The 15,558-nt window shown below is 37.9% G+C and overlaps 1 long non-coding RNA gene across 1 annotated transcript; it reads left to right on the top strand.

Moving 5' to 3' along the window:
- The first annotated feature begins 938 nt into the window (after positions 1–938).
- LOC132614276 (uncharacterized) lies at positions 939–11,766 on the top strand. Its single transcript, XR_009572231.1, has 2 exons — positions 939–8,782; positions 11,517–11,766. It is a non-coding gene; the product is annotated as an uncharacterized LOC132614276 (long non-coding RNA).
- Positions 11,767–15,558: the final 3,792 nt, after the last annotated feature.

Raw genomic sequence — 15,558 nt, 5'->3', positions numbered from 1 at the left:
GTGTGATAAGAAAAAATAAGTGGTCGTAGTTTCTTCGAGTCCGGAACCTAAATGACCCAAAAAGGAGAGGATTTGAACCAAAATACACCCACCCCCCCCACCCCCCACCCCTCACCCCCCAAAAAAAGAGTTACCATAGTACCTTTAACGCAAGAATTTATTGCGCTAATGACGTCATTTAACGCAGTAATTTGCTCCATTATTTGGCCTTGATAATTTTTTTAGGGTTAATTACGCTCTTTCGTTTAAATTTTCACACTTTTTCCGTACTTGGGTCATAGATTAATCATGCTATTCCAGACTTCGAAATGTCAATATTTTATATAGAACCCTTTTTTTTGTGTGTGTGTGTTGACACCCAATTATTGCCCTCCAAAAATTCAAATTAACTAGTCAAGCTTCTTGAATTGCAAACAGAGTAAAATATTCATTCAAAAAATCAAAACTTTTCCTAAACCTTTTTCGGCAATATTTTGCCATTTCATTTGGCAAAATACACTAATATATGTTATGTATATTTTACTTATAACTTTACGTAATCATGTACTAATTTTAGTATATTTATTAATTTGAAAAATCGAATTATATCAAAACAAGTGTTTTAATTAAGTACATATTTTTAAATTGTCAAATTAAAACATTTACAGCTTAATTACTATAATAGATCCATTATTGTAAATAAATATTTACTTTGTTAGAGTTAAGAAGCTTGATTAATTAATTGATTAATTTCATTCCAAATAAGTTTAATTTGGTTATTTCGTCAACAAAGAGGCTGCATTTTAAACTCCGAATTGGCTAGATTTCAAACTCCAAAACAGCTCCTATTCCCTGCTACATGTTGTCCAATCCAGCCCAAATATTTGTGTAACCCGGCCCAAACCTCCCTTTAATTCCTCAAGACCGGTTTATGTTGTTTATTCTCTCAAAACGCAGAATTCTAAAGTCCTTCAAAAGCAAAACGCCATTCCCAAGTCCCCAATGTAAACCACAGCTGGATAACACCATATTTGGCTAAAATTCCAGCATATTTTCGCGAAATTCAGCCATTGTTCATCCAGTTATAGCAAGAAATTTATCGATCCTTGTCTTCTTCCTCTAGTGAAGTCAAACAAACGGTAACTTTTCTTTTTTATCTTTTCGATTTTCCATTTTCTTTAAAAGATTCGGATTTCAAATCCTTTATGAATGAACTTCAAGTTGAAATGCATTCCAAGGCAATCCAAACATTGTCCCATATCGGTGTCAAACACTAAAACCCTAGCATTTGGGGTTCTATAAATAGATACCCAACTCTTTGTCACGACCTATTTTACCTAAAGCCATGCGGGCACTCACCTTCCCACCTCGGTAAGCGAACCCTCAACCCAACAATGAATAAATACATAAAAGAATGAGTATGTATATATATAATATATATAAGTAGTAGAATAGTGCGGAATAATAATAACACCCCCAAATTCGGTATAAACCCTAACTCTTTGATTCCGAAATTCAACGCTAGAAATGAAAGATATATGATTAACAAGCTTAGATTCATCAAAATCTTACATAAACTCCATCAATTTTATCATTAATAGCCTAGGGAAAATGCTCATCAAAACCCTCTTCCAACTTCCACTTCTAAGGGGTTTTTCAAGGAAAGGGGGAATCTAAGATGATTATGATTAAAGGAAGAGTAAAAGAATTAGCAAGAATTACCTCCAAGAATATCTCCAAAATATCTCCAAGAACTGTTTCCCAAGGTCAAATTTCGAAATGGGAAATAATGAGGGTCTAAGGGCTTTTAACATTTCATTAATTTTACAAACTACACGTCATCTGCTTTACGGGCACTGGGACCGCCCTAGCGGTGCCACTTCAGCGGTCAAGGCAAAAGCCATTGGACCGCTCCAGCGGTACCACTGTCGCGGTGCTGCCAAAGCGGGCACCAGACACCAGAAAACTCTCCAAGTTTGACCAATTGATCCGATTTTCTGACTAGTTTCTGAGAAAATCTGCTCACATACCATACACATAGACACACATAAAAACACGCTACGAACGCGCCCGTGGCCTCGGAATTCCCAGCGGATGTCTCGTTGACCGAGTCAACCCCCGATGCCTTAATTCCAATTTCCCAACCTAAGTCCCAAAATGCATCCGGGTGCATTTGGTATCGAACCAAATACACACACAATTTCTAAACGACCATCCGGACCTCTAGGAATCGATGGAATCCCGAAAAGGTCCATGTATTCAAAAGTCAACTTTGTATCAACCATTTTTCATTTCAAGTCAATATTTCAAAAAAGTTGCCCGAATCAAGTCTAGACACCTCGGGAAGCGTGCCAACGACCCCCTAAGGTAAAAAATGAGCTAATCAATGCTCAGAAATGGGCGAAATGCTGAAAAGACCATAACGACCAAACGGGTTGTTACATCAGATACCAATTAAACCGTCACTCGTCCTCAAGCGAAGAAAAGAAAGAAAGCGGGGAAATACTTGAATCAGTAAACAACTGAGGATATCGGCTACGCATGTCAAACTGGGTCTCCCAAGTAGCCTCCTCAACAGGACGGTGCTTCCATTGCACCTTCACGGAAGCAATCTCCTTTGACCTCAACTTTCGAACTTGCCTATCCGAGATCGCGATAGGCTCCTCCTCATAACTCAATTTCTCATCAAGTAATATAGCATCCCAACGAAAAATGTAGGTATCGTCGGCATGGTACTTCTTCAGCATCGAAACATAAAAGACCGGATGAACTCTTGCCAAGCCTGGCGGCAATGCCAACTCATAAGTTACATCACCGATATGGTCAACAATCTTAAACGGACCAATATACCTGGGGCTCAACTTGCCCTTCTTACCAAACCTTATAACACCCTTCATGGGTGAAACCTTCAATAGAACCTGGTCACCAATAGCAAACTTCAAATCCCGGACCTTCCGGTCCGCATACACCTTTTGCCGACTCTGAGCTGCTAAAAGTTTGGCCTGGATAACTCTCACTCTATCCAAGGACTCTCTCAATAGATTCGTGCTCCAAGGCCGAGCCTCGAATCCATCAAACCAACCAATCAGAGATCTACATCTCCTATCATATAAAGCCTCAAAAGGCGCTATGCCAATACTCGAATGATAATTGTTGTTGTACGCAAACTCTACCAAGGGAAAGTGCTGATCCTAATGACCACCAAAATCAATAACACACGCTCTCAACATTTCCTCGAGCACCTGGATGGTCCGCTCGTACGGGCCATCGATCTGGGGATGAAAAGTTGTACTAAGATCCAATTGGGTACCCAACTCCTCATAAAACGCTCTCCAGAAACGGGAAGTGAAAATAGTTCCTCAATTAGATACAACAGAAATAGGAACCCCATACAATCTCATAATATCCCGAATGTACATCTTGGCTAACTTCTCTGCGGTATGGGAAGCCTGAACTGGAACAAAGTGAGCGGACTTAGTCAACCGATAGATCACCCAAATAGATCGAACTTGCCAAGGGTCTTCGGAAGACCCGTGACAAAATCCATGGTAATCCTCTCCCATTTCCACTCGGGAATGGGCATCCTCTGAAGCACCCCACCGGGTCGCTGGTGCTCATACTTTACCTGCTGACAATTTTCACAATTAGCTACAAAATCAACTATATCTTTCTTTATCCGACGCCACCAATAGTGTTGTCTCAAGTCACGGTACATCTTAGTTGCCCCCGGATGAATGGAATAGCGAGAACTATGAGCCTCAGATAAAATCAACTGAATTAAATCACCGACATGAGGAACGCACACGCGTCCTCTAATCCTCAAAATGTCGTCAGAATCAATCACGGCCTCCTTGGCTTCACCCCTCAAAACTCTATCTCGAATCTTGCTCAACTGAGCATCCTCAAACTGATGAGTCTTGATCCGATCCAATAAGGACGACCTCGCCTTTAAACAAGCCAAAATCCTGCCCGGGGCTGAAATATCAAGACGAATGAAACTGTTGGCCAGAGTATGAACCTCCATGGCCAACGGGGGCTCAGAAACAATCAATCGAGCTAAACTCCCCATATTCACTGTCTTGCGACTCAAGGCATCAGCCACTACATTGCCTTTCCCGGGATGATACAGAATAGAGATGTCGTAGTCCTTCAGGAGCTCTATCCATCAGCGCTGCTTGGGATTAAGATAAACACATGTTGAAGACTACGGTGACCTGTGAAAACTTCACAATGAACACCGTACAAATAATGCCTCCAAATCTTCAAAGCAAAGACCACGACCAACAACTTCAAGTCATGGGTAGGGTAATTCTTCTTATGAACCTTCAACTGTCGGGAAGCATAAGCTATCACTCTACCCTCCTACATCAACATAGCACCAAAACCCATATGGGAAGCATCACAATAGACAGCGAAATCCTTGCCCTTCACGAATAATGCCAAAATCGGGGTTGTAGTCAAAAGAAGCTTGAGCTTTTGAAAGCTTTCCTCACAATCATTCGTCCACTGGAAGGGACCATCCTTCTGAGTCAATCTGGTCAATCTGGTCAAGGATGAAGCAATAGCAGCAAAACCCTTCACAAAGCGACGGTAATAACAGGCCAAGCCCACAAAACTACGAATCTCAATAACAGTAATGGGCCTCGCCCAACCTCTCACAGCCTCAATCTTCTGTGGATCAACCATAATCCCATCCTTAGACACAACATGGCCTAAGAATGTTACAGACACCAACCAGAACTCACATTTAGAAAACTTAGCAAACAAGCTATATTTCTTCAACAACCCAAGAACAGAACGAAGATGGCCCTCGTGCTCCTCCCTACTCTTGGAATACACCAAGATGTCATCAATAAATACAATCACAAAGGAATCAAGGAATGGCCTAAAGATGCCATTCATCAAAGTCATAAATGTGACCGAGGCGTTGGTAAGCCCAAAAGACATCACTAGAAACTCATAGTGGCCATATCTCGTCCGAAAGGCTGTCTTCGGAATATCCTCTGCCCTGATCTTCAACGGGTGATAGCCAGAACGCAAATCAATCTGCGAAAACACCAAAGCACCCTGAAGCTGGTCAAACAGATCATCAATACGAGGCATAGGGCACTTGTTCTGAATAGTGACCTTGTTCAACTGGCTGTAATCAATACACATCCTCATGGTCCCATCTTTCTTCTTCACAAATAACACAGGAGCACTCTAAGGGGAGACATCGCTCTAATGAACCCGTTGCTCAACAAATCTTATAACTGCTCCTTAAGCTCTCTTAACTCAGCAGGTCACATCCGATATGGCGGAATAGAAATAGGAAGAGTGCCCAGATCTAAGTCAATATAGAAATCAATGTCGCCATCGGGTGGCATACCCGACAGATCTGTCGGGAATACCTCCGCAAACTCGCTCACAATAGGGATAGACTCAAGGGGTGGAGATGCAATAATTGTATCATGAACACGAGCCAAATAAGCTAGACACCCCTTACTTACTAACTTCTTTGCCCGAAGGAAGAAAATAATTTTCTTCGGAGCGGGGCTAGGAGTACCCTTCCACTCAAGCCTAGGAATGCACGGCATGGCTAAGGTAACTGTCTTGGCGTGACAGTCTAAGATCGTGTGATAGGGAGAAAGCCAGGACATACCCAATATAACATCAAATTCCACAATATCGAGAATCATCAGCTCTACCCAAGTATCATATCCCATAAAAGTAACCAAACAAGATCGGTAGACTCGATCAACAATCATAGAATCTCCGATCGGAGTAGACACATGAACAAGTATATCTATGCTATCACAAAGCAAATCCCAACCAACGGCATGAAATGCAAATACATACGAATAAGTAGATCCAGGACCAAATAATACAAATGTTGCTCTATGACGGACAAAAATAGTAACTGAAATCACAGCATCTGAGGCCTCTGCCTCAGGCCTACCTGAAAATGAGTAACAATGGGCTCCACCACACCCGATCTGAGATCCTCCTCTCGTACCCTGAGAACCACCTCTAGCTGGCTGGGAACCACCTCTAGAACCATGAGAAGCACCGCGGCCTGACTGAGCGCCGCCCCTCTGGGAAGTACCACCTCGACCGCCAGATGATGTAGGAGTCCTCGGTGGCTGGTAATCCCGTCTGGGTCGGGGACATCTCCTAGCAACATGCCCAATATCTCCACAAGAATAACAGGTAATAGAAGATGAATGTTGATACACGGAAGTTGAATACCCGAATGAAGCAGCCCTGTCCACTGGCTTGGAGAACGAACTCTCAGGAGCCCTCTGCATGGGTGGCTCACTAGAAGAAGCTGGCAACGCTGAATGCACGGGACGAACGGAATATGGCTGAGGTGGCCTCAAAAATTGACCGGCGCCCCTCGAACCATGACCTCCAAAACTACCAGTCTGACACTATCTTTTGTCACTACTACTAAAAGCACGGGACTTAGTTCCCTCAACCATAGAAGCATGCTCGATAATGGACTGGAAGGAAGCCCCCCATAGACTCCATCTGAAGACAAGGAATCTGTAGAGAGCCCACTAGTCCCCCAACAAAACGCCTGATCCTATCAGCCGCAGCAAGGATCAAAGGAGTAGAATAGCGGGCCAAATATAGGAAGCGGGTCACATAGGACTCCAAAGACATGCCCGCATGCTCCAGATACAAAAACAGCGCCCTTCATGGGCCTAATATCATCACTAGGAGTGGGTATCGCATCAATGCAAGGAGCCATAGTTGCAGCTGGATGTACCACCCGCATAGGTCCCTGCTCAGGGGTCTGCGCCCTTACTCGGGTCTATGAACCCCTGCCGGGAGTAGTAACACCGGCTGCCGCCTACTGGGCATCAGGATGAAGTAGAATCCTAGCCATTGTGTCGTGCACGGCCTGATCAGAAGTAACCTCAGGCTGTGTCCGTGATGGGGCCACACCATCCTCTACGGCCTGGTCTCTATCCGGTTGATACTCGAGCTCGGGAGATGGAGACCTCTCTCGTTATTGTCCTACTGCAGGAGCCCTACCCCTGGCTGGGGCAGCCCCGCAGCCTCTTGCTCTGCCACACCCTCTGGTTGTCACTCGCCCTCGGGTGCCAGCCGTAGCTGTGGGCTCTGGCACATGACCTCGGGCCATCGTGGCTCGAGTCCTTACCATCTATGAGAGAAAAGATAAGGGTCAGATACTAATTTGATCTTTCCAGATACCAATTCGAATAAAGTAGCACGAAAAACGAAAGAAAGTGAGATTTCCTAAATGTCCTGTAGCCTCTCGCAGATAAGTAAGGAGCTCATCGTACCGATGCACGAGACTCTACTAGACACGCTTTTGTATTATAGACCAGGTAACCTAGCGCTTTGATACCAACTTGTCCCAACCTATTTTGCCTAAGCCGTGCGGGCACTCACCTTCCCACCTCGATAAGCGAACACCTCGGTAAGCTAACCCTCAACCTAACAATGAATAAATACATAAAAGAATGAAATTAAGCAACAGAATAGAATAAACGCGTAAGTCTCACGATATATATATATATATATATATATATATATATATATATATATATATATATAAAAGTAGAATAGTGTGGAATAATAATAACACCCCCAAATTTGGTATAAACCCTAACTCTTTGATTCCGAAATTCAACGCTAGAAATGGAAGATATATGATTAACAAGCTTAGATTCATCAAAATCTTACATAAACTCCCTCAATTTTATCATTAATAGCCTAGAGAAAATGCTCATCAAAACCCTCTTCCAACTTCCACTTCTAAGGGGTTTTTCAAGGGAAAGGGGAATCTAAGATGATTATGATTAAAGGAAAAGTAAAGGAATTAGAAAGAATTACCTCCAAGAACTGTTCCCCAAGGTCAAATTTTGAAATGAGAAATAATGAGGATTTAAGGGCTTTTAACATTTCATTAATTTTACAAACTGCCGGTCACCCGCTTTAGCGGCATTGGGACCACCCCAGTGGTGCCGCTTTAGCGGTCAAGGCAAAAGCCATTGGACCGCTTCAGCGGCAGGGCTACAACTCTAGCGGTACCGTTGCCGTGGTGCTGCTGCCGCCAAAGCGGGCACCAGACACCAGAAAACTCTCCAAGTTTCACCAATTGATCCGATTTTTCGACTAGTTTTCGAGGCCATCTGCTCACATACCAAACACATAGACACATATAAAAACACCCTACGAACGCGCCCGTGGCCTCGGAATTCCCAACAAAGATCTCGTTGACCGAGTCAACCCCTAATGCCTTAATTCCAATTTCCCAACCTAAGTCCCAAAATGCATCCAGGTGCATTGGGTACCGAACCAAATACACACACAATTTCTAAACGACCATCCGGACCTCTAGGAATCGACGGAATCCCGAAAAAGGTACGTCTATCCAAAAGTCAACTTTGGATCAACCATTTTTCATTTCAAGCCAATATTTCACAAAAGTTGCCTGAATCCGGTCTAGACACCTCGGGAAGCGTGCCAACGATCCTCTCGGGTAGAAAATGGGCTAATCAATGCTCAGAAACGGGTGAAAATGCTGAAAAGATCATAACGACCAAACGGTTTGTTACACTGTTCATTCAAGAACAAGTTTTGAACACCCCAAGTTCTAGAATTTTAAATTTCTTGGCTCCAAAAACAAGAAATTTCTCTTGTACTCCGCGTTCTTGAATTATCGGAACAAGTTTAAAAATTTTGTTTCGTTTCGAGTGAGTTTGTTGAGTCGGTGAAAGGTCGTGTTGAGTCGGTGAAAGGTCGAAGGTGATTCGCTACTCTCGTCACCCCGTCGCTGCTCGACGAAAAGGTAACTTCTTCCTCATCTTAGCTTTATTTCTATTTTTAGTTCTGTGTGTGTGTTTTTTTTTCCGATTCTCTGGTAGATTAAGTTTAGTTTTGAAATATTATTTGAGTTAGATAGGTAATTTTCTTTCTCGTGATGGTTTTATTTTAGTTCTGTTGCTTGCAGGTGTATTTATTGTTTCAGTTCTGTTATCTGCTCATTCTAATGTAACATGAGTCAATCCTTATATCAAGTATGTTCAGCCATCTATTTTTAGCATTTCATGTTCTCCTATCGTGTTTTCAGTTGTTGTAAGTGGCCCATTGTTTTATTTTTGGAGTCACTGATTTAATGGTATTCCTAGCCTCCCAGTTTGTTTAGAGTTAGCATGGATCAGAGGTTTTGTTGGGGTTTAACATCCTTTTCTTCACCATTTAACCTGAAAGTAACGATAAGTATTCATGTAGTTTTAAGTCTAAAGTGAAACAAAGAAAAAGTGTTGTTTGGATTGTAAAAATAAGAAATCAAAACTCCTGTAATGAAGTATATTTTGTTGAACCTTAAACATTAACTAAAAACTGATCTTAAAACTCTTTCCGGGAGTTCTTATGTGAAATTTCACTACTACCTTAAATCAGTATGATGAGTTCAAACAATACTTCTTCCCAGTTTTCTCTTGTTCACCTATTTAAGGATATAAAATGATGTTTGTGTGGCTGTTTAAGATAATCTATTCCTTAAAACCAGTAGGATATTATTTGAGTCTTGAAAATTGGTTCAAAACATGTCAAGAGGATTAGCTTATAAACATTTGGGGTGAATTTGAACAGTTCTTAAATTTGGAAGTCATCATTTGTCTTGATTCTCTTGTAAGAATGTTGTTTTATTTTAATAGAAGTACTGTTAAGCTATGAATATATGCAGTGTGATCACCTATTTAACTTCCTTTCTGCTAAATAAGTGTATCTCCCATGTGTATTTTAACAGGATAAAAGTCATAAACCCTCTCCCTTCTTTAGACCTTTGTGACTAGTTAGATGGCTAGAAGTGGAAAATTGGGTTGTTATGTTTAGCTGCTTTAATTTGTTTCTGTTTGGTTGAAGCATATATTAAGATTTTTAAAAGCTGAAACTGGTTTTTATATCTCAGTATCCCGAAAATGGTTAAACTCTACATGTGTCAGTCTTACGTTTAGTGTTTGGTTAAGTATTTGCTGTAACAGTGTATTTGGTTTAGTCCGTTTCTTGTTTGCTAGTTTATCGCTCCTGGTTTGGGGTCCTTAAAATGATTTACAAGTGTTTCCCTGCCTTTTGTCTCTTCCCCTGCTAGAACTGATATGAACTATGAATAAAGTGCTTCCTTTTGAAATCATTTGCTAGTTCAAAATCAGAACTTGTTGGTTTGAATCCATTTTTTTGTATAGAAAACCACTCGATCTGTATCATTTGTAAATGATTAAATTGAAATAGTTTATGTGTTTCTTTAAAAGCTGATTGGTAAAACCTGAGAAAATAATCAAGTTGTTAATTGTGTGCTCCTTTTTTTTTTTTTTTTTGCAAAGTCAAGTTCCTGTTATAAAATCATTTGAAGCAAGGGTTAGTGATCTGTTTGCCAGCCTCTTCCTTCCCTTATGAACTCTCCAAATCACCAAGTTGAATGACATTTTAAGTTCAAGTGTTTGTTTATGTCTTTGAAGAATGGACTAGCCTGAATCTGTTGTGATTTGTTAGTCTACATAACTGCTAAAATAGTAATTTAAGTTAATTTTTCTTTGCTCAAGTTGCATTATGAAATCTTCCCTTTCTTTTTTCTTTTTTGTGTCTTAATATTGTTTAGTTGCTTAACATAACATGCTCATCTCTATTTAGAATTAATATGCCCTCTTTCTCTGTTAAGTTTAAATCTTTACCTTCTCCAAAGTTTTACTTGAGTAGTTGTTTAGCCAATATCTATTTATGGTTGTAAGATGAACAATTCACTTCCTCTGAATACTAAATGAAGTTATGGGCATCCAGTTGATATTTTTCAACTTTTAAATTTAGTATTTAATGCTCACCAAAACTAGTTTAGGATAGGAGTTGGTCACTGTTGCTATGGTATAAAAATAGGTATGCTCTCATTTTTCTTCAAATTGGTTGCTGCTTTAATTTAGAAATGATCTAATATGTTATAGTCTAGTTCAGGTCTTAACACTTTACCATCGACTCTTGTGTCTTTGGGAAACTGAGTTGGTTTAGAGCTGCAACTTAAATTTGTTAGTTAATTTTGCTTAAATCTCTTTTACGAAGACACTCCTTTCCTTTTAAGATATTCATGTTGAATTACTGGACATTAACAAGGACCTACTCAAGGCATGATAAGTCATCTGGGTATATAAATAAGTTAATTAGGACTTTATCTCTGGAGCTTCATTTTAGTACTAATGGAACAGGATCAGAACTTTCTTGGTTAGCCTCGTACGTTTGATATTAAGATTGAAAATCCATTTGTTTCCCTTTAAAGTTTAAGTCCAAGTGTAGTATTAACAAGATTTGAAAGAACTCTTTATTTTGCTTAAAATGGAGTACTGGAACATAATTAAATTTCTGAATAATTGATGACCATATCTTTGGTATTTAAATATTTGAATTCACCTTGGAAAAATATATTTAATATTAGTTGAGTATTGGTTTAATGTTAAATCTCCTCTCTCCTTTTACTAATCTTTTTTCCCTTATTTTCTATGTACGAAATCCCGAACGAGTCTATTGGACTTTAGCTTCTTTGCATTGCGAGTTGTGCCAAAGGCCCAACATAACATTCTATGGAGTCAGCCAAATCCCATTTCTAGCAGCAGCCGCAGATAGAAGGCGCAATCATGGGTGAAAATGGTTCAAGTTTAGGTTGGTGGGATTGGTAAACCCACCAACTCATTTTGTCATTTTATTTTAATTATATTTGTATTGTATGTATGAATACTAGTGGATATTGAAACCCATCGTTAGAACTTAGTCAAATTAGGCAAACAATGTGTATGTCGTTTAGAATGGATAGGAACCTGGTTACTTATCAAATTTGGACCCAACAAAAAATAAATGATAATATTCCTTCAAAAAATGTGACAAAAAATAAGTTCTTACAAGGTAGGAAACTGGAACACTGGAGTATATATTTTTGAAAAGGTTAAGCTTTTTTTATTAAATTTCTAGAATTAAAAACGGTGGCATTTAAAGAAATAAATTCGACTTTTCTTCTTTTAATCTAAGAGTTTACAAAGGGGACAACAAAATTGATTTCAAAGTAGACGTGATGGAAATATGTAAGTGACTTAAAAGAATTTTCTAAACCCTTTGGCCCAAGTCAACTTTAAATGGAAATAAAACAAAGGGAATTATATTTGTGCTTTATTTTGAGGAAAGGGTTCAAAATGGAGTATGGTTGACCTCCAATATAAATAAAAATTGGATAATTGACCTGTGGTTAAAAGAGAATATGATAATCTTGTAGAGCAAGTACTGATCTATTGTCGGGTCCCGGGTAAACATTGGGATCCATGGAGGTGTAGTATCTGTATAGACTAAATTATTCATTATTATTGAAAGTAGAGGAAAATTATGTTAACTAACTAATTCTTTATCAGAAAATTATATTAACTAACTAATCATTTATAAGGAAATTATATTAATGATGTTCAATCCAAAACTAAGGATTTAATTTATCGTTCGTTATTCAGGATTTAGTTAGTTATTCGTTATTCAGGATTTAGTTTGTCCATCTTTATTCAAAATTTGTGGATTATGAGAATCATGATGTATTATATTTTTTGAATAATAATATCTAATTAAAAATTACTTAATTAATTAATTTCTTAACTAAAATTTTATATTAAATAGCTAATTTATTTAACGGGAAGTTATGTTAAATAACTAATCTTAAACTAAGGATTTTGTTTATCGTTTGTTAATCAAAATTTGTAAGTCATGAGAATTATGTCATATTATATTTTTGAATATTAATATCTAAATAAAAATTGCTTAAATTCTTAATTAATTAAAAATTACTTAACAGTAGATAACTAATTAGCACATTAACAATTAACATGGGATGAATAATTTCATAAATAAATAAAATTAACAATTAGATAATTAACAAATAATAGGAGATTACAATATTTTTCTAATTAAACAATTACTAATAAATTCATAAAATAATAAATTAACAAGAAAAAAAATAACACTGGTAGTTCGAAAACTGCCAATGGAAACAAAGCTATGAGTCTAAAAAAACAATTCATTTTTTGAAATTTGAGACTATGAAACGTTGATCATGCTTAGGATTATAATATATTTAACAAAATAATTAGAAAGTTCATAGTAAAATACCTTAATCAAAGCTTGTTGTAGGGTTGTTTGAATAGAGTTGTACGTCGCTTTTTTTTTTTTCGAAAATTCAACCTTCGAATTTTATTCCTTGACTTGAATATACTGAAAATCTTGACTTTCGGAATAAAATTTGAAACGAAAAGGCCGTTTTGGAATGTGGTCCCGCGTTGTTTTGTTTTTAATGGCATTTGTTCTTCAAAAAGGGGGTGGGGGACCAGTGGTGGGGAAGAAAGTCGATGGTCGGTTATTTAACTTCTATAACGCAGGAATTTCATGCATTATTATTGGATAACGCAGTAAATTAATGCGTTATGGGAGTTTTTATACCCCATTTTAAACAGGTTAAAGTAGAGTACAACATATTGGAGATTCCTATTTTTTGCTTTTAAGGAGTCGCCACCTAATTGATTTTAAGGTGAATTAGGGCACCTAATTATTTAACTAAGGTAAAGTTAACTAAACCCCGTTAATGGTCTGCTTAACTTACGATTCTAGGTAAGGGTTCTAATTATCCTAAAGGGAAGGGGTTAGGCATCCTCTAGGATCCGTAACTACGGTTATCCGGCCAAACTTAGGTTAATTAATTAAGGCTAAATATAGTGTTTAAATTTTAGACAAAATGGCGTACAACCATTGCTAAAGTTTTAAAGGAAAATAATGTTAGTTAAAATAAGATTTACAAAAATATAATAATTTGTATAAAGAAGAACTTTAAAGGCTATTTTAAAATAAGACTTATAGAGTTTGTTAAGATTTAAAGAAAGAATATTAATAATGCTATTTAAATAGGACTTGTAGAATAATTTGCACAAAAGAGACTTCAAATGCTATAAACTATAAATATTGCTATGCTTTAATAAAAATGAGGCTTGCAAATATAATGATTTGCATGTAAATAAAAGCTTTTAAGAGAAGACCTAGCCAATTTAAACTTGAAATAAAATTACATTATATTTAGAAAATCTAGACTTGTTATAAATAGAATGCAAAAAGGGTTTAAAATAATGTAAATGAAGCTTTAAAATTCTCTTGTTTAATCTAAACTTATTTTTTATAAGTAGAATGCAAAGGGTGATGAATTTTCTTTCTCTTTTCCTAACTTTATTTAACTAGGCTCGGCTAAAATATGTATAGTTGAATGAAACTTGGAAACAATGTTTTATAAAACATACTTAAGTTATTATTTACATATTAGTGACGCCTTGAAATTTTTAAGATAGTAAAAAAACACGTGATTCTCTTGGTTCGAAATATGTAATTATGCTATTGTTGAAAACCAATCATTCTAAGAAGATAAATATTATAAGTACTATAGATAATTTAACGTAAAATAAAAGAGAGTGAAACTCATGGAATTAATCGTTAATTTTTCTTAAATTAGCTACCCATTACTCTAAAACTACCCCATACTAATTAGGATTCACCTAAGGCTAAAAAAAACAAGCAACAATAAAATGTTAAGACATAAACCCCAAACCAAATACGTATCAATCAGAAGAAACAAAATCAGATTATCGGCCCACTTAGGCCTTTGCCAAGAAAATCTGCTTCAGGCGTTGGGTCTTGGCCCAGAATTTTCAACACTGCTGCAAATGGGCTGTGATTCTGTTTGTGCGATATGGGCTTCGGCCCAGATATTTTATACTTGCTGTGGACAGAACTGGACAGAGGGGGAATAATATTTTCGTTGGGCCTTAGCCTAACATCGAATGCGGAAGACGAGTCCCTTGGACTCGTGTGCGAAGGTCATGCATAAGATAAAAGGAAAAGAATTAGTATACGATCAATGAATAATTGATAATGCAAAATTCATAACACAAAGAAAGAATTTCAAATACCCTCACATAATAGTAAGAAAATTAAATTTTATTCGGCTAAGACAAACAAACTCGCGACCCAAATAAGTGACTATACAAGAATAGGTAACTGGGCTGAGTTTTCGAATTGGGCCTGCTGTACACATAGAGGCCTAACACAGGAAGAAGAATAGGAGGCCCAACTCTAACAATTGTGAGGAAATAAAGACCCAAACCAGACAATGTTCAAACAAGCCCCACAATTCACACCGAGCATATGGCCGAAGCCCAGCAGCTAAAAGGGAGACACAGGCCCAAACATTAAACAAACCCAACAACAGTTTAGACTAGTAAATTTACACAAGTGATATATCCCACATATACTAAATACATCAACTTCTATACCCTTGGATGTATATAGAATTGGGTATACTTTGTATATCTAGGTATATCCTTCTATATGCCATAAATCAAACATGCAGTATCCTAGCTAACAGTCATGAGCATTTGGAGCGTAAATGTAAACCAAACAAGGGGACAGCAGGATCAGATACTACAATAAGCTGAGCAAAAACAAAGCAAAGAGAGCACCAATACGACTAAATATACTAATCCCAGCCGAACCTATATTTTAGAATTAAGA

The sequence above is a fragment of the Lycium barbarum genome, chromosome 10 (genome assembly GCF_019175385.1).
Source record: "Lycium barbarum isolate Lr01 chromosome 10, ASM1917538v2, whole genome shotgun sequence".
Taxonomy (NCBI): domain Eukaryota; kingdom Viridiplantae; phylum Streptophyta; class Magnoliopsida; order Solanales; family Solanaceae; genus Lycium; species Lycium barbarum.
Note: the sequence above shows the minus strand (reverse complement) of the source record. Positions and strands in the feature narration are given on the sequence as shown.